The sequence below is a fragment of the Macrotis lagotis genome, chromosome 1 (genome assembly GCF_037893015.1).
Source record: "Macrotis lagotis isolate mMagLag1 chromosome 1, bilby.v1.9.chrom.fasta, whole genome shotgun sequence".
Classification (NCBI taxonomy): domain Eukaryota; kingdom Metazoa; phylum Chordata; class Mammalia; order Peramelemorphia; family Peramelidae; genus Macrotis; species Macrotis lagotis.
Genome location: NC_133658.1, coordinates 251,560,756 through 251,579,678, shown reverse-complemented (window position 1 = coordinate 251,579,678; position 18,923 = coordinate 251,560,756). Strand labels below are relative to the sequence as shown.

Below are 18,923 nucleotides of genomic sequence, written 5' to 3'. Positions count from 1 at the left end.
CTCTGAGCTCTCCAAAGAGCTATCCCTTTTAGCATAGAATAAGATAGAAAAAAAAACATTGTAACAAAACTAAACAACAAAGACCAAGAGCTGCCAAAATTATTTTCCTAAAGAGTAAGCTCCATCATGTTATTCGGTTATTCAGTTGCCTCAATTCTTCATATGGGATCCTATTTGGGATTTTCTTGGCAAAGATAGTGCTTTGCCCTTTCTTCTCTAGTTTATTTTACAGATAAGGAAATGAGGCAAACAGGGTTAAGTGACTTGCCCAGGTTCTCATGTCTGAGGGCCCATTTGCATTCAGGTCTTCTTGACTCCAGGCCCAGCACTCTATCCACTTTACTATCTAATTGTCAAATTTCAGGGGTTTCCTATTGCATCTAAGATGAAATAAACTACTTTTTGGCCAATCTAGCCCCAATCTATTTTTCCTGGCTTATTCTACATTTACTACATTTCATAAACTCTGTGGTGCAATTAAACTGGTCTTCTTACTACTCTCCTACACAAAACTTCAACACTAGTTGTTGTCTTTCTTTTAGTACTTGCTCTCCCTTATATCCAGAAGGTTCTTTTTCATCACAAGTTAGAATCGTTCCCTCAATCTCTGAATGCCTAGAATTCCTCTACCCTTTGTAGCTTTCCCTGAAATTACTTTTATCTATCTATATATTTAGCTATTGTGTTTCCCCCTTTCTAAGACCAAGTTCCTTGGAGGCAAAGGCTGTTTCACTTTTTTCTTTATATATCTACCTATCTCTAGTACATAGAAGACAATGTTGGTAGATTGACAGCATATGAAGTGTTCCACATCCACAATTCCCCACCTCTACAAAAGAAGGAACTGAAGTACATTTTCTCATCTCTTCTTCTGGTCCAAGCTTGGTCATTAAAATTAGTTTTAAAATTGGAACTTTGTTTTTTGTTCTTTCCATTTACAATATTGAGGTCATTGTATTACATTATTTTCCTCATGCTGTTTACTTCATTTTGTACCAGTTCATTTGCCTTTCCATTCTTATCTGTAATCATCATATTTATTTTATGGTGCAAAATGTTCCATTACATTCATGTTTCTCAATTTCCCAAATGATAAGCAATTATTTTGCTTCCAGTTCTTAACTCCTGCAAAAAAAGTGTTGTCATTGATATTTTGAGATATAGAGGACCTTTCTTCCTATCTTACCCTAGCAGTGGAATGAATCTCTGGGTAAAAGGCAATGAACATTTTAGACACTTTCATTGCATAATTCAAATTACTCTGCTTTAATAGCAATATGCAAAACAATATATAATTTAGGTCCCATAAAATCACCTTAAGTATCAACTGTTTCTTTTTTTAAAAAAATATTTATTTAAGGCAATGGGGTTAAGCTAGGCAATTATTAAGTGTACGAGCTCACATTTGAACTCAGGTCCTCCTGATTCCAGGGCCAGTACTCTATCCACTGAGCCACCTAGTTGCCCCTCAACTTTTTTTTTTTCAACACAAACAAAAGGTTTTTGTGGGGTGGTACTCAAGGGAAGGACACTGTACTTTTGATACAACTGAAGTCTGAAAACCCAAAAATCAAACAAAACTAAAAATGTGTCATTGCAGAGGTACCAGAAGTGAACCTGGGTTCTCAAAGAGACATCAAAGTACTGCTTTTATCAGTCTGAGTGCCAGTCAGGTCAGCTAGTTCAAAGTAGGATCTATATCACTGAATTTGAACATGACTTGACTGTTTAATTACATTAAATAAAATTAACATTGATTTACTGAGGACCTGCCACAGCATTATGCTCAGTGTAGAGGTCTTTCCTAGTCACTCAGATATTTTTATCTTTTCCCTCATGATTACCTTGAAGCTGTTTTGTATGTGTTTTATACACATAAAATGTTTAGTTTTGAATATATGTTCATGTTTTCTCCAGGTTAAAATATAAGCTCCTTGAGGGAAGAGATGTTTTAATGCTTTTGGATCCCTAGTACCTGACATACTGCCTGCTACACAGTTGATACTTCATGAATGTTTGTTGATTGATTGCTGTGATGATTTTTTGCAAGGCAATGCGTTAAGTGACTTGCCCAAGGTTACACAGTTAAATAAGCATTAAATATCTGAGGTCAAATTTAAATTCAGGTCCTCCTGACTCCAGGGCTGGTACCCTATCTTCTGTGCCACCTAACTGCCCAATAAATGATATTTTTATACTAATGTGTCTAATTATTAGCACATGAAAATCATGAGGTAAAACTAGTTATGCATCTAGAGTTGCTCTAGAATCATGAAATATAAAAATGACAAACACAAAAGAAAGGCATTGGATAAATCTTTTAGGGAGGAATTATGGGAAGACATGCCCAAAACTCATGTAGAAGAATAAGAATGGTTATCCTCTAGATGAAATGATCTATCAACCCCACCCCCCCATGAGAATGTATGAAAAAAGATAAGTATAAATAGAGAGGTGTTGGAGAATAATTTCAGGATGTGCTGCTAGAAATTCTTGATTAAATACAGACTAGGTTAAGGCTGGTCCAAATTACACATTCTATTTATTTAGTTTGTTTTTTCTTGGAGACCTAGAAGATGCTGGAAATAAAGTCATCTATCATCTTAACTTCTGTTTCTCTACTTGGAGAAAAGAGGGAGGAAGGAGGAAGGAAGGAAGAAGGAAGAAAGGGAGGGAGGGAGGAAGGAAGGAAGGGAGTGAGGGAGGGAGTTAGGAAGGAGGGCAGGGAGGAAGGAGGAAGGAAGAAAGGAATGGAGAGAGAGAGGAAGGAAGGGAGTGAGGGAGGGAGTTAGGAAGGAAGGAGGGCAGGAAGGAAGGAAGGAAGGGAGGGAGGGAGGAAGAAGGAAGAAAGGAATGGATGGAAGGAGGAAGGAAGGCGGGAGGGAGGGTGAAGGAAGAGGAGGAGGGAGGAAGGGAGGGAGGAAGGGAGGAAGAAGGAAGAAAGGAATGAATGGAGGGAGGGAGGAAGGGAGAAGGGAGGAAGAAGGAAGGAGGAAGGAGGAAGGGTTGCAGGCCAGGAAACAAAGCCAAAGTAAATGGGCCCCTTGGGGTTCTAGAGGCTGCAGGGTTACCTCGGGAGGTGTGAGAGTGTGCGCCACTGAAAACCAGGAGGATGGTTCTACCCATGCGTGTTTGCGGAAGCCTAAGTGAATGACACCAACCTGTTCCAGGACCTCCTCCTGCCTATGCCTTTAAAGGGTGCCTGCCACTTCCTGCCAACTCTCCAGGATCTGGGCCTGGGCCTCTTAAGGGAACTACAGCTCCCATCAGTCTCGCGTGACAAGCGACCAGGGCGCCGGCGTGTCCTGCGAAGTGCCACTCTTCAGTTTGCTCCCGACACGCCGGATTCCCGGGGGGGGCGCCCACGGGGAGGACTTCGCACGCTGCCTGCCGGGAACTGTAGTCTCCCCGGCTGGAGCGGCGCTGCGCCCGCCGGGAGGTGTAGTTTCCGAGTGGGGGAGGGGAGCGGGGAAGGAGGGGGTCGGGCCCTGTCCCTCCCCCCGTCACTTCCTGCTTGGCTGCGGGAGCCCGAGCGGCTCATTCTCTTTAGTGTTTGCCCTGTGGCCGCAGCGTCTGGCTCGGCTCCCCCCTCCCTCCCTCCCCGACCCCCGGCGCCCGCCCCCCCGCAGGCCACTCCGCGCCCCCTCCCCTCTTCACCAACACCGCCCAACCGATCCTTCGGCGGGGGACAGGTCCGGGAATCCAGGTGAGGCGCTTCGGCCCAGCCCGTTGCAACTTGGGGGAAGGGCCTGGGATGGCGGGTGGGTGAGGGCGAGCCGCCCCCCCCCCCCCCCCCCCGGCCTTCCCGGCCTAGCTCGGCCCGAGCGGGCGAGGCCACCCCGCGCCCGGCCTGCCGCCTCCCCTCCCCCCAGGAGGGCCTCGGTCCCTCCGCCCTCCCGGGGCGGGGATCGGGCCTGCTGTGGGAGCGCGGCCCTGGGCCCCGGCCTCGCCTGCCCGCCGGCCGCCCCTCCGCCGGGCCCGCGGGGCGCGCAACAGCCCGCTTAACCTCCTCCCCGCCGCGGAGGGGCGGCCCGCGGGAAGCCCCCGCGCCCCTGGGCCAGGTTTCGGCCCCCGGCCCAGTTCCGAGGCTGGCGGATTTAATCCCCGAATCACGGGTCTGGACGAATTCATTCTGGCCTTTTGGCTCCGCTGTTACCGGATCGGCCACGGACCGAGCGTTCCTTGAATTAGATTGTTGAAGCTCCGGCAGTTTTTTATTGTTCTGTGTCCGGATAGCATTATCCTGAAGGAGAGGATAGACTCCCCCCCCCCCCCCCCCCTTCGAGCTTTTTTATACCAAAATTGCCTTTCGTATTACGGATGAAGTTCTGTTTAGTTGTGGTTCTTGGGAAGGAAAGAAGCTGCGGTGATCTCCAAGTTCTGACTGCCGCCCTCATACACCTGTGCATGGGGGGTGACTTCTCCAGGAGGCGGTTGTATGAGGAAAAAAGGATTTCAGTCGATACCGGTCCATAGCAGCTGATGCAGATGGGAGATGTTCAGTGCCCCTTCGGTATAAAGCGTGCGGAACCAGCGAATTCACTTATCTGTCATCTGGGGCCACAACCGGCTTAGTATTGGCATCCCGTATTGAGTAAATAGATGTATTCAGTAGATTTTTTTCTGCCTTTGTCGCTCACTCCAAATTGCTGGGTCTCTGTTATAGTCGAAACCTCATGCTCCTCTGCCCCCATTTACTGATCCCCATTATAAATCCATGCACTTACCCATGTTGCAATATCAGTCGTATGTAAGAGGATCTCTCCTCTAAGGCCAAATGTGTATGGCAGCTCAGTCATCTAGCTGGGTCTTCTTTTTTTTTTTTTGGCAAAGGGAAAAGCCTTCAGGTCTCAGGGACTTCTTTGTTCTTTTTCATTATGTTGTCAAATTGTCTTTAATTGTGAGCGTGCGGGAGAAAGCTGATTTTTAAATTGCTTGGATTATCTTTAGGTAATCAAAATGAGATAAAATATATTGAGTCATTAGTTTAAAAATTAAAGTAGTTGGATTGCAGAGAGAGTAATTTTAGTGTTGACAAGTGAGATATTAGTGTGGCAGGTTCATTTGTGCATGCTGAGTTTATTTTTAATTCAGAAGTTAAGTATATTGGTGTGGCTTGTACTAAAATCCTGATTTACCAAAAAGATTAGGGGACACTCCATGTTTAACAAAAAAGTTCTTTCATATCACTTTAAATTATTTAAATTGATTCCTTTAGTAAAAATATTTGATTTACAAACGAGTCTTGAAAACATCCTTTGCCTAATTTTATGAAGTACTCACATTGGACACTTGCCTATTGTAGTTTGATACACTTTTAAGGTCTTATTGTCCACTTCGGTCTAACATAAAATTACCTGTAAGTTTATTAAAGGTTTAAGCTATGAGTCAAACAAATTACCTGTTGCCTTTTATATAGTGCATTGCTGTCACAAACAACAGTATTTTAAAATTGACTTAGAATTTAATTAATTTTTCCCAACCAGCCATTCTCTCAAGTTAGTTATTTTTCTAATGAGTATATAAAGTTATCTTTCACTTAGCAGTTTACAGATGATAATTATTTTATTTTGTGAGGAAGAAATTGTTGTAATATACACTTTATAGCTAAAATAGAGGTTTTGGTGAATTAGCTGTGGAGCAGGAATAGAAGTTTTTACTGATTACAAGCTATATTATTATTAGTATGTTATTTGTATATGAAACAGCAGTTGTTTTTTGATACTAATTTTTTAAAAAATCAAATTGTTCTTGGATTATTCTTCCTAGTCTGATGGACATTTGTTAAATTGTCTTTAATGGAAAATAACTTTTTGTGTCAAAGTTAAACTATAGTTAATAAGTTATGTGATGAAAACTCCAAAAGGTTCTTTACAGTGGTTGTGCAAATATGCTGATGTAATTTTAAGTTAAGAATTAAGCAAAGAATATTCTGATTAGAAACTTTCTATTATGGGGGGATTTTTTTTTCTGAAGCTTCATGGCCCACCACATATTTTAATGGTAAATTTAGTAATTTGGAAAGCTTCTTGATTTTAGTTAACACATAAAACTAACAACTGTAGGTGGCAAACAAATATTATCTTCTGTAGTTTTAAAAGATATTTCTGTCACTTCAGGAAGTTGTTAACAAGAATACTTAATTTGTGGCAATTACTACAGTTATTAAATGTATAGCCATAGGGGCAGCTAGGTGGTGCAGTAGATAGAGCACCCGCCCAGGAGTCAGGAGGACCTGAATTCAAATGTGGCCTCAGACACTTAATAATTGTCTAGCTGTGTGACCTTGGGCAAGTCACTTAACCTCATTATTTTACATAAATAAAATTTTAAAAAAAATATATAGTTAAAAATATTGCTTCCAAAATTGCTCTGTTGCAGACATGTAGTATTAGTATTCTACTTGTCTATCTTTCGTGGCAGTGGAAATTTTATATGTTTTGTTTTGGTCACCGAAACATGACAAATTAGAAAGATTGCAGTTTTTGAGTGTTTGCTTAGTACCTAGAAAAGGAAAAGGTTATATTTTATTTTGAAAAATGCTTTTTCAGAAGTATTTTTCAGTTATACTTTTTTTTTTAGTATTTATTGTTATAAACAGACTTCTAAAGAATCAATTTTGACTCTTTCCAGGATACAACATTTGTATATATACATGTCACGTTATGGAACAAACAAAAACTTTTAGAACTATTTTGGGGGCAAGATTGCATTTCTAAACTGGAACTAGTAATGGAAAATGAAAATATGGGCCTTAGCAACTAGGACATAGTCACATTAGGCCAAAAATTCTTAATACATTGAAATACAAAGTAAATGGACCTTGTAGATTTCTGTGGGTTTCTTCTCCTAAATTCTTTGATAAGAATATTCTTATTCCTTATTTGGAATTAAATCCACTAGCACTAATGTAACTTTTCAGTTTTGCAAAGAATTATTGTTTTTACTAAGTATGTAGTGTGACTTACTGGATAGTTTAGCAGCAAATCTGAGGAGTCAATGCCTGAGGCCTTGTTAATGTTCTCAGGTGAATCTCTAAATTGGATTATATCATATAGTTTTTGATGTCATAGGATGTAGTAGAATGATAAAGTATTGCTTAAACTGGATAGTAAAAATTACATTAAATAAAGGAATTACTTTAACTGATTAAGGAATCTGAGTGAATTTGGGTGGTGCTAGTAATGCTCCTTAAACTATGAGGAAATTTTACTGTTTTAGGGATTTCTCATCTCCCCCTTCCCTGCCCCCCCCCCCAGTAGAATTAAACTTTGAAGGGCCCAAATTTTTTTGTATGTGTCATTCTGTTAAAAGCATCTAGCTTGGAGCCTTCCTTACAAATAATAGTCATTAAAAGATTTTTAAAAATTTTATAGAATAGATATATATTTCTTGAATTGAGTTTCTTGGTGACAGGAGACTTTTAAAATAAAAATAGTTTTCTGTTCTTAATTTTCTCCTGACCTCTTTAAATAAATCTTCTATTATGGTTCAGGTCATAGCACTAGGGCAGTTTTAAAAAAAAAGATGAAATTGCAGACTAAAGTTTCAACTCTCTTAGAAGATGTGCTAGTTATGAAAGTTAATTTTTAGCTAAATTGGATTTTCATTTTAGTGTTGAGTTTGATTAGTTATACAAATAGAAGAGTAAGAACCAAGTTGTGTTTTTTATACCAAGATTATTGTTTATTGTATATCTTTGACAAATGCTTAATTAACATCTATAAATATCTGTTGAATTGAATCTCATCTAATCAAACTTTAAGGAAGGGTATTATGAAGCTTAATTAAGTTAATGCCGACCATATCCTTTGTAGTCATAATCATGTCCTATGAGGCTGGAATTTTTTTTATCCTTATTTTACAGACGAGGAAATTGAGACTTAGAGAGGTTAAGTTGAGGATGCTCCTAGTGCTGGTTACTGGGTCAGGACAGATTTTGTGAAGCTAGCATACTAGTGCTAACTTTTTTGTTGTATTTTATAGTTGAATTATCAGTTTATCCTAAAGATACAATTTGGACCAGCAAACCATATTTTCAAGAAAACATTGTGTGTCTAAGGTTATTTTTTAATGTCATTCAGTACAAGAGGTTTGCAAAGATGTCTCAGATGGTCAACTTTACTGAATGTTGTGAGCCAAAAACATCACCACCACCAAAGCAAAACTTAGAGCAAGTAGTTTAATTCACTTTGTAAATATTAAAGTTATAGCACTATTTAAAAAGATCATCATATAGATAATATTGCTGTAGATCTACAAAATCACCAGAGATCTTATCTTCTCATGAATCAGCACATTCAGTTTATTCATTTGGTTTCTTTAAGTTTTGTTCAATATGTTTGTACAAGATATAATTTTTAAAAACTGGGATAAAAAATAGAGGAAAGTGTTTATTTTTGACTAGATGTCTTAAACTCAAATGTAATGCAAAATTTGTTTAATCAAAGTACTAATTTTATAGATGTAATAAATGTCAATTTAGAGTTTTTCACAATAATAATTAAATTGCTTTGTTTTTAGCCTTATATAAAATCAGTTGTCCAAGGAATTTTGGACTCACTGAACTGGATTATAAAGATTAAAAAAATTTATTAGGCTAATATATTTTGTTTTTGTTTTTAAAACATGATTGGAGATTACTGATGAACTTAGGACTTTTTCTGGGATCTGGTTACAGATGTAGGAATGATGTCAATTGTGTTACCTGGGTTAAGGGCATCATACTTTCCATGTTTGCATATTTTTCTGTTGTATTTTGATGTAGACTGATATATGAGACTTTTAAAAAATATTAAAGTTTAATGATTTTTCCTTTAGATTTAAAATTATTGAGTATTTTTAGATAAAGAAAAGGAGGCAGCATTGAGTTATGAATTAGGGAGTTAGTATTCGTTTCTTTATCTGTTACAAAACTTTTTGTTGTAGTGTAATTAGAGAGTTGGCCTTACAACCAGATACCTGGTTCAAGACCTGCCTCTGATATATACCTGTTTTGTGACCAGCAAGATTAATCCCTGTTCTAGCCTCAGGGTTTTGAACTGCATTAGTAAGAGGATATTGGAGTTCCCAGTGAGTTTACAAATTCTGACCCTATTCCAATTGCTTTTTTTTAATCTGTAAAATTAGAGAGTTGAGGACACTTCCAACTCAAAGACTTTAAAATAGGAGTTGTTAAGGTCAAACTGTATCATCATCTAATTATGTTTTTGACTATAGAATTATAAAGTCTTGTTGGAAGGTTCTTCAGAAATCAACTAGTCTAAATCATTTCTGAACAAGAATACTTCTACAATGGAAGTGTCAAATTCTTAGAGGTTATAAGGAGCCAGAAAAACTCCTGAATTTTTGCTTGAACCATAACAAAATTAATAAAAATTGAATTCAATCTGAATAATGTTGGTTTGTGTTTTTCTAAGTCAATATACAGCCTGCAGATATTTCAGGGATTGCTTTTCTATTTTAGTTTTACAGCACTATGGGGGCAGCTAGGTGTCCAGTGGGGGGTAGAGCACTGGCCCTGGAGTCAGGAGGTCCTGAGTTCAAATATGGCCTCAGACACTTAATAATTACCTAGCTGTGTGACCTTGGGCAAGTCACTTAACCCCACTGTCTTTCAAAAACCAAAAGAAAAGAAAATAGTTTGACAGCACTACTCTATGTTATCTTTAACAAGTGATCATCCCACTCTCTGGTTGAGGTAGCCCATTCCCCTTTGGAGCAGCTTTAAGTGCTAGGAAATTTTTCTGGAGATAAATTATCTCTTATCTTTTTGTAATTGCTACCCATCAGGTCCTAGCTCTGTGTTCTTGGAGTAAAGTAGAACAAGCATAATCCCTCTTCAACCTGAAAACTAATAAGCAAAATACTGTTACCCTTTTCTCCTCAAATTTTCTCCTAATTGTCAATATTCTTCTAGTCCAATATAGTACCAAGAATTAAATATAATACTCTAGCTGTAGCCTGAACAGGGCAGAATGCAGTGGAACTATTATAACCTCTTTCATTCTGGCATTATACCTCTATTCATACAGCCTAGTATGTCATTTATTTTTTTTTTTTGGTTGCCATGTCACAAAATTGACTCATTGACCTTGTAGTACATTTAAAACTCCAGACCTTTTTTTCTCATAAATTGTCTAGCCATGTCTCCTATTCTGTACTTGATTTTTTTGAACCTGCACCTTAGACTTTTACATTTAACTCTATTACATGCCAGTGATTCTTTCCATTGTGCCTTCTTGTTGACATCTTTTTGGACTCAAAAACATCTGACACCTTAGCCCTCCTTCCTAGCTTTGTGTCAACTGCAGATGTAACAAGTGTGAAATCAGTGCTTTCATAATGGAATCTGCTTGTCTTTTTTTTTCTTCTGTCACCAGAATTTGTTTTTAATGAGATAGCAGGCATTTAAAAAATCTTTTTATTGATTAGTAATTTGATCAATCATTCAAATATTTTAGAATGTGTTGATAAATATCTCCCTATGTGTTTTTTTTTTTATTTTTGGAGGCAAAGTTAAGTGATTTGTTCAGGGTCACGCAGTTAGAAAGAATCTAAGGCCATATTTGAACTCCAGTCCTCCCGACTCCAGGGACGGTGCTTTATCCACTGAGCCACTTAGCTTCCCCACTATGTTGGCTTTTTTAATTTAAATATATATAATGTTTTATTATACAATTACATGTTAAAACAAGTCTTAAACACTTTTTTTAAGTTTTGGGTTCCAAATTCTATTCTTACCTTCCTTCCCCCATTCCTGTAATAAGCAATCATCTATAGGTTATATATGTGCAAGCATGTAAAATATTTCCATAGTTGTCATTTTGTACAAGAAGACTTCAATTTAAAAAATGAAATAAGTGAAAAATAGCATGCTTCAGTCTGTATTCAGACAATGTCAATTCTTTCCCTGGAGGTGGATAATATGCTTCATCATTAACCCTTTGGGATTGTTTTGGATTATTGTATTGCTAAGAATATCCAAGTCATTCACAGTTCTTCATTGTATAATATTGCTAATACTATGTACAATGTTCTCTTTTCACTTTGCATCTTTCCACATTTTTCTAAGAGCATCCTGTTCATCATTTCTTATAGGCACAATGGCATTCCATCACAATCATATAACCACAACTTGTTTAACCATTGTCCAAATGATGGGCACACCCTCAATTTCTAACTTTTTCCACCACAAAAAAAGCTGCTATAAATATTTTTGTGCATAGAGTATTTTTTCCTTTTCTTTCCTTTCTTGTGAATTCCTTTGTGAAGAGACCTTGTTGTGGTATTGCCTGGGTCAAAAGGTGTGTGTGTTTGTGTGTGTGTGTGTGTGTGTGTGTGTATGTATATATGTATATATGTGTATATATATATTATATATATACATATATATAATATATATATATACACACACAGTTTTATAATCCTTTGAGCATAGTTTCAAATTGCTCTCCAGAATGATTGGTTCACTGCTTTAGTGTTCCAGTTTTTCCACAACCCCTCCAACATTTGTCATTTTTCCTTTTCTGTCATATTAGTTGATCTGATAAGTGTGAAATAGTACCTCAAAGTTGTTTTAATTTGCTTTTTCTAATCAGTATTGATTAGACCTTTTTTTATATGACCATAGATAGTTTTTTGGTGAGGCAATTGGAGTTAAGTGACTTGCCCAGGGTTACACAACCAGTAAGTATCAAGTATATGAGTGGATTTGAACTCAGGTCCTGACTTCAGAGCCAGGGCTCTATCGTATCACCTAGCTACCCCTATAGATAGTTTGATTTCCTCAACTGAAAATGGCCTATTCATATCCATTAACTATGTATTAATTGGAGAATGACTTGTATTCTAAAAAAAAATTGATGCAATTTTCTATATATTTTAGAATATATATTAGATATGGCTATTAAATTTTTTTCTCCAGTTTTCTAATTTCCTTCTTAATATTGTGACTGCATTGATTTTTTTTTCTTGTAAGGCAGTGGGGTTAAGTGACTTGCCTTGCCCAAGATCATACAGCTAAGTAATCATTAAGTGCCTTCTGAGGCCAGATTTGAGCTCAGTCCCTAATGACTGGTGGTGCAGTGGATAGACTGGGTAATCAAAATTACCCATTTTACAACCACTAATGTTCCTTATCTCTTGTTTGGTCATAAATTCTTCCCTTATCCATATATCTGACAAGTAAACTATTCCATACTTCTCTAATCTCTCTATGTTTTAAACTTTACTCTCTTAAAGATTTTGTATGAAATGCAAAAAGGCCAAAATTAATATGTTAATAGTACTTTTGTTTGGACTTCTTATTTTTGCTCAAATACCATCTTTTCTAAGAAGTATAACTTACTTTCTTTGTCTTTCCCAGCAAGGAATGTTCTCTCCTAATACTCATGATAATTTTTGTCTTTTACTGCACTTTAACTTTGTATCTTGAGTTATAGTTATTTATGTGCATTCCATTTTTCAACTACTAAACTGTAAGCCACATAAAGGTAAGACCCATGTTCTAGTCTTGTTTGGATCCTTACAGCATCTAACATAGAGTCATGCTTAGACTAGGTGGTTACTGTTTTAGTGATTAGATTTTTGTTAGAAAGTCCCACTAAAGTGAACTTAGGTTTTGTTTTGTTTTTTGGTTTTTTGGGTTTTTTTTTTTAGGTTTTTGCAAGGCAAGCAGGGTTAAGTGGCTTGCCTAAGGCCACACAGCTAGGTAATTATTCAGTGTCTGAGGTCGGATTTGAATCCAGGTACTCCTGACTCCAGGGCCCGTGCTTTATCCACTGCACCACCTAGCCGCCCCTAAAGTGAACTTATGAACTAAATTTTTTTAAATCTAATTTTTTTCAACAATCCAAAGCCTATCTTTTCTTCCTCTCATCCCTTTCTCTTTGAAAAATGAATAGAAAAGCAAAATTCTTATAACAAATATATTTAGTCAAGTAAAATAAACACCCCTCATTAGTCATGTCCAATAGAAATGTTTTTAATCTGTACCCTGAGCCCATCATCTCATTGGGAAATGGTTAGTATTAAGCTCTAATTTTGTGTTCTGTCAAAGAAAAAGCAAAATTTCCAGTTTCAGGTCTTGGCTCATAATCGACTGTACAGTATTTGCTACTGATTGCCCTTTGTTCTTCCTATTCATTCTTTAATAATATTCTAATTTATTTTCCCTCTTCTGTCCTTATTTTTCAATTTGTGCCATTTCTTTATGACCAGAAAAAATGTGTTATTTGGGTATTCAGGTGCCTCTGAATCAGTTCTTCCTAATTTGATCTGAGAGTATTCAAGAAAGAGGTTTACATAATACTCCAAATGATTGATGCCAGTCAGTTTATAATAATACTTTGGCCAAATGAATTAAATATATTTATATTTTTAATTTCAGTGAAATTGCATATGCATATGAGATTTATTCTGTCTGTACTTCCAGGATAACCTGTGTAGTCTATAGTGACACAAATTTATCTCATTCATTAGAAAGGATGTTGAAAGTTTTAATTTTCTAAAGGAAATAGATTATCCCATGTTGCTTGACCACTATGGAGTTATCTTTATGATTTTAACAGGTTTTATCTCTCCATATGCTTATAAATTAAAATCACCCAACCTATGAATTTTTTATCTTATTTATACAGTATTTCATTTGTCATTGCTATTATGATTTTACTTAGAATGACTAACTCTATAAAATATGGTAAAGTCTACTATGCTTTCTTAGACAATTGAGGTAACTGATTCCATCTTTGAATTTCTATGACTTTTTCCTATATGTCATTTGAATGCCTTTCATTTAGGACCTACCTCAATCCTTTGGTGTCTTCAGGCACTTTTTTTTTTTTTTTTTTTTTTTTTTTTTTTTTTAGATTTTGCAAGGCAAATGGGGTTAAGTGGCTTGCCCAAGGCCACACGGCTAGGTAATTATTAAGTGTCTGGGGTCGGATTTGAACCCAGGTACTCCTGACTCCAAGGCCGGTGCTCTATCCACTGCGCCACCTAGCTGCCCCCTAAAATGTAGTAATATGTACTCCGGGAGAAAGGGAACAATCATCACTTTACATCACATTACTTTTTTGGGTCATCATTATTTTAACTTGCTTTACTTAAATTTCTTTTCCTCCCAAGCCTGTAATTTTATTTTATTTATTTTTAGGGGTTTTTTTTGCAAGGCAAATGGGGTTAAGTGGCTTTCCCAAGGCCACACAGCTAGCTAATTACTAAGTGTCTGAGACCTGATTTGAACCCAGGTACTCCTGACTCCAGGGCCGGTGCTTTAGCCACTGCGCCACCCAGCCACCACTGCTCCACCCAGCCGCCCCCAAGCCTTCAGGCACCTTTCTAAATAACTTTCTAAATAACTGAGTTTCCTGGATAGCTGAAAATTGACACCTTGGAAGGGACTACATTTCTTTATAAAATTTTAAATTTTTTCCAAAAAATCCTGTTCAAATGTATGTTTTTTTATTAATAGTATTTTATTTCTTTTTAAATTATATGTAAAGATAGTTTTCAACATTAATTTTTGTAAGATTTTTGAGTTCCAAATTTTTTTCCTCCTCAAGACAACAAGCAGTCTGATTTAGGTTATATATATATGATCATGTTAAACATTTCCACATTAGTCATGTTGTGAAAGAAGAATCAGAACAAAAGGGGAAAGCCAAGAGAGAAAAAAACTATCAAAAAAAAGTGAAAATAGTTTGCTTTATTCTTCATTCAGATACCATAACTCTTTCTCTGGAAACCATGAGAGAGGAGAAAATAACAAAAAAGTGAAGAGAATGTTTTGATCTGCATTTAGGCTCTGCAGTTCTTTCTCCGGGTGTGATTATGAGTCTGTTGGAGTTGTATTTGATCTTTGTATTGCTGAGAACGTTAAGTGTATCAGAGTTGATCATCACAGTATTGCTCTTAATATATTCAATATTTTCTTGGTTCTGCTCACTTCCCTAATCAGTTCAAGCAGGGAAGCTAGGGGTGCAGTGGATAGAGCACCGGCCCTGGAGTCAGCGGGACCTGGGTTCAAATCTGGCCTCAGACACTTAATGATTACTTAGCTGTGTGGCCTTGGGGAAGCCACTTAACCCCATTGCCTTGCAAAACAAAAAAAAATTATCAGTTCTGAAATCTGCCTGCTCATCATTTTTTTTTTTAGGTTTTTGCAAGGCAAATGGGGTTAAGTGGCTTGCCCAAGGCCACACAGCTAGGTAATCATTAAGTGTCTGAGGTCTGATTTGAACCCAGGTCCCGCTGACTCCAGGGCCGGTGCTCTATCCACTGCACCACCTAGCCGCCCCATCATTTTTTATAGAACAATAATATTGTAGTACATTTATATACCATAACAAGTTCAGCCATTTTGCAAATGATGAGCAGCCCTTCAATTTCCAAATCTTTGCCAACACAAAAAGAACAGCTGTATATGTTTTTCTTCATGTGGGTCCAATTTCTTTTATTTAATGATGCCTTTGGGATACAGATATAGTAGTGATATTGCTAAATCAAAGGGTATGTCCAGTTTTATATTCCTTTGGGTATAATTCCAAATTGTGCTCCATAATGATTGGATCAATTTGGAACTTCATCAGCTATGTATTGTTTCAATTTTTCCATATCTTCTCCAATATTTGTAATTTTCATTTTCTATCATATTAGCTAATTTGATAGATATGAGGAGGTACCTCAGAGTTGTTTTTTAAAAATTTTTATTTATTTATTTTGAATTCCATAACCTTTCACCCAATCTTGCTTCCCATCCCCCTCCAAAGGCAGTCCTAGTCTTTACATTGTTTCCATGGTATACATTGATCTAAGTTGAATGTGATAAGAGAGAAATCATATCCTAAAGGTAATAGTCTTTGGTCTCTGTTCAAACTCCACATTTCTTTATACACTGCTAAAATATTCTTGTTTAAGAGCAAACATAATACCCCCTTCCCCACAAAAATATAAAACCTCATGAAAAATAAAGTAAAAGAGAGAGAAAAAATGTGTTTCAGTCTGTGTTCTGATACCATCAGCTCTGTCTTGGGTGGATCTCATTCTTCCTCATAAGTCCATCAAAGAAGCCACCTGCATACTTTTCCACAGTTGCCACCACTGACTGTAACTCCCTCTATCCATTCCTCCCCACTATCATATACTATGTTCTTTCTCTCCCTTCACTCCAATCTCTTCTAAAATGTACCATAGGACAGCAGAGTGGTGTAGTAGACAAAGCACTGGCCCTGGGGCAAAGGGGCCCCCCAAGCCCACATACCACCCCAGAGACCCAGCAAACACCCGGACCATGGTCCAGGACAGGCCACCCAATCCCAGCACCTTGCAAAAAGTAAAAAAGATAGTGTGTTATATATGAATATTCTCTCCCATGATCTGCCCTCTCTGTCATCCACATCTCCCCCTCTTCCCCCATCCCCCTTCTCTCCTCCGTACTGCAGATGTCTATACCCTATATTGAGTGTGTATATTGTTTCCTTTCTGAGCCAGTTGTGATAAGAGTGAAGGTTCCCTCATTCCCTCTCGTCTGCCCCCCTTGCCTTCCATATCATTGCATCATCTGCCCCCCTTCCATATCACTGCAAAAGCTTGTTGCAAAAAAAAAATATCTTTTATATGAAGTATCTTACTCCCAGTGTATTTCCCTTTTAGCCATTGACTCCATTTTTATTCTTTTTTTTTTTTAAGGTTTTTGCAAGGCAGTGGGGTTAAGTGTCTACACAGCTGGGTAATTATTAAGTGTCTCAGGTCAGATTTGAACTCAGATCCTCCCAACTCCAGGGCTGGTATTCTATCTACTGCGCCACCTAGCCACCCCCATTGATTCCATTTTTTCAAAATCTTATATCTTCAAATTCAGCTCTCTCCCTATGCTTCATCTATAAAAGCTCCTTCTACCTGCTCTACCAAATGAGGAGGCTCATGAGCATCATCAGCTTCATTTTTCTATGCAGGAATATATGCAGTTCATCATCAAGTCCCTCATAATTTACCCTTCTCCACTCTTTATGCTCTACTTGAGCCCTGTATTTGAAGGTCAAACTTTCTGTTCAGCTCTGGTCATTTCAACAGGAACATTTCAAATTTCCCTGTTTCATTGAAAGTCCATCTTTTCCCCTGGAAGAAGATGTTCAGTTTTGCTGGGTAGCAGATTCTCGGTTGTGTTAACAAGCTCATTTGCCTTCCGGAATATTATATTCCAAGCCCTACCAGCCCTTAATGTAGTTGCTGCTAAATCCTGTGTGATCCTGACTGCAGCACCATGATATTTGAATTGTGTCCTTCTGACTGCTTGTAATATTTTCTCTTTGACTTGGGAGTTCTGGAACTTGGCTATAATATTCCTGGGGGTTGTTCTTTTTGGATCTCTTTCCAGGGGAGATTGGTGGATTCTCTCAATTTCTATTTTGTTCTCTGCTTCTAGGATATCAGGGCAATTTTTCTTTAGAAATTCTTTAAAAATGAGATCAGGGCTCTTTTCCTGATCATGACTTTCAGGTATCCCAATAATTTTTAAGTTATCTTTCCTGAATCTGTTTTCCAGTTTAGTTGTTTTTTTCAGTGAGATGTTTCATATTTTCTTCTAATTTTTCATTCTTTTTGTGTTGAAGTATTGTGACTTGATTTCTCATAAAGTCATCAGCTTCTTTTAGCTCCATTCTACATTTGAAGGATTTGTTTTCCTCAGAGAGCTTTCTTGTCTCCTTTTCCATCTGGCCAATTCTGCTTTTTAAAGCCTTCTCAATAATTTTTTGAACTGTTTTATCCATTTGACCTAAGCTTTTTTTTTTAATAGGTTATTTTCTTCAGTATTTTTTCGGATCTCCTTGACTAAGTTGCTGACTTTGTTTTCATGTTTTTCCTGCATCTCTCTCATTTCTTTTCCCAATTTTTCTTCTCTCTCTTGCTGGATTTTCAAAATCTATTTTGAGCTCTGTCATAGCCTGAGCCCAACTTCCATTTTTCTTGGAGTCTTTAGATGCAGAATCTTGTGCTTCCTCATCTTCAGATTGAGTATTTTGATCTTCCTTGGGATCATAGACAAAGTATTTGTTGATTGTCCGGTTCCTCTTTTTCCTCTGTTTACTCATTTCTCCAGCCTGTGCCTGGTTTTGGGGTACTTTTTGAGCTTTTGAGTTTTATTGGGACACCCTCTCACAAGGACCTCTGTGAATGACCACAAGTGTACCCTTCTGCCATGGGGCTGTGGGGTTCTATGGGGGAGCCTAGAGTGTGGTCAGGGCCCCAGAGTCCTGATCCAGGGACAGAGAACAGACTTTGGTGGGCTGAGCACTCAGGACGTAGTTGTCTGGAGGCTCCTACTTGCTGTCTCCTTCCATTTCCTGGATCTAGGTACACTGATACCCAACTGATGAGCTTGCTGATTACCTCAACTGCTCTGAGGGCCAGGGTTTTGGGCTTGCTCTGGCAGAGGCCTTCCTGCTGATCCTCCCAAGTTGTGCCTGGTGCTCCCCAGGGTGCAGCTCAGGAAACTGCTTCTTCTGCCAAGTGCTGTGGCTCCTAGGCACTCTGGGGTTGTTCCTGGGAGGCTGAAGTGTCTTCACTCTGGTGGGCCGCCCTTCTAACCCTGTGGTACGGAGTTTTTCCACTATTTTCCAGGTTACCTTGGGCTGGAGAATTGCCTCACTGGATTTTTCTGTGGGTTCTATCTCTCAGAAATTTAGAGTGATAATTTTAAGATTTTTTGAAATATTTTGGAGAGAGCACCTAAGAGAGGCTCTGCTTCTGCTGCCATCTTGGCTCCGCCCCTCAGAGTTGTTTTAATTTGCCTAGTCAATAGTGATTTAGAGCATTTTTTCATAACTGTAGATCTAATTTCTTCCTCTGAAAATTGCCTGTTCATATAAAATGTATCTTCCCCAAAGGACACACATCAACCTGAACTTGATCTTTTTTTTTAT

The 18,923-nt window shown here is 38.0% G+C and overlaps 1 protein-coding gene across 12 annotated transcripts in view; it reads left to right on the top strand.

The window, feature by feature from the left end:
- The first annotated feature begins 3,538 nt into the window (after positions 1 to 3,538).
- The window catches only part of STAU1 (staufen double-stranded RNA binding protein 1), a 65,700-nt gene continuing 50,315 nt past the window's right edge, over positions 3,539 to 18,923 (top strand). For 8 of the 12 annotated variants that reach the window (XM_074210210.1, XM_074210209.1, XM_074210208.1 and 5 more), the window contains exon 1: positions 3,616 to 3,706. The gene's annotated coding sequence lies outside the window, so the exon portion shown is untranslated. Of the gene's footprint in view, positions 3,707 to 4,060; positions 4,595 to 18,923 lie in introns of those variants that run through there. The other 4 variants (XM_074210214.1, XM_074210213.1, XM_074210204.1 and 1 more) reach the window with 4 other exon arrangements.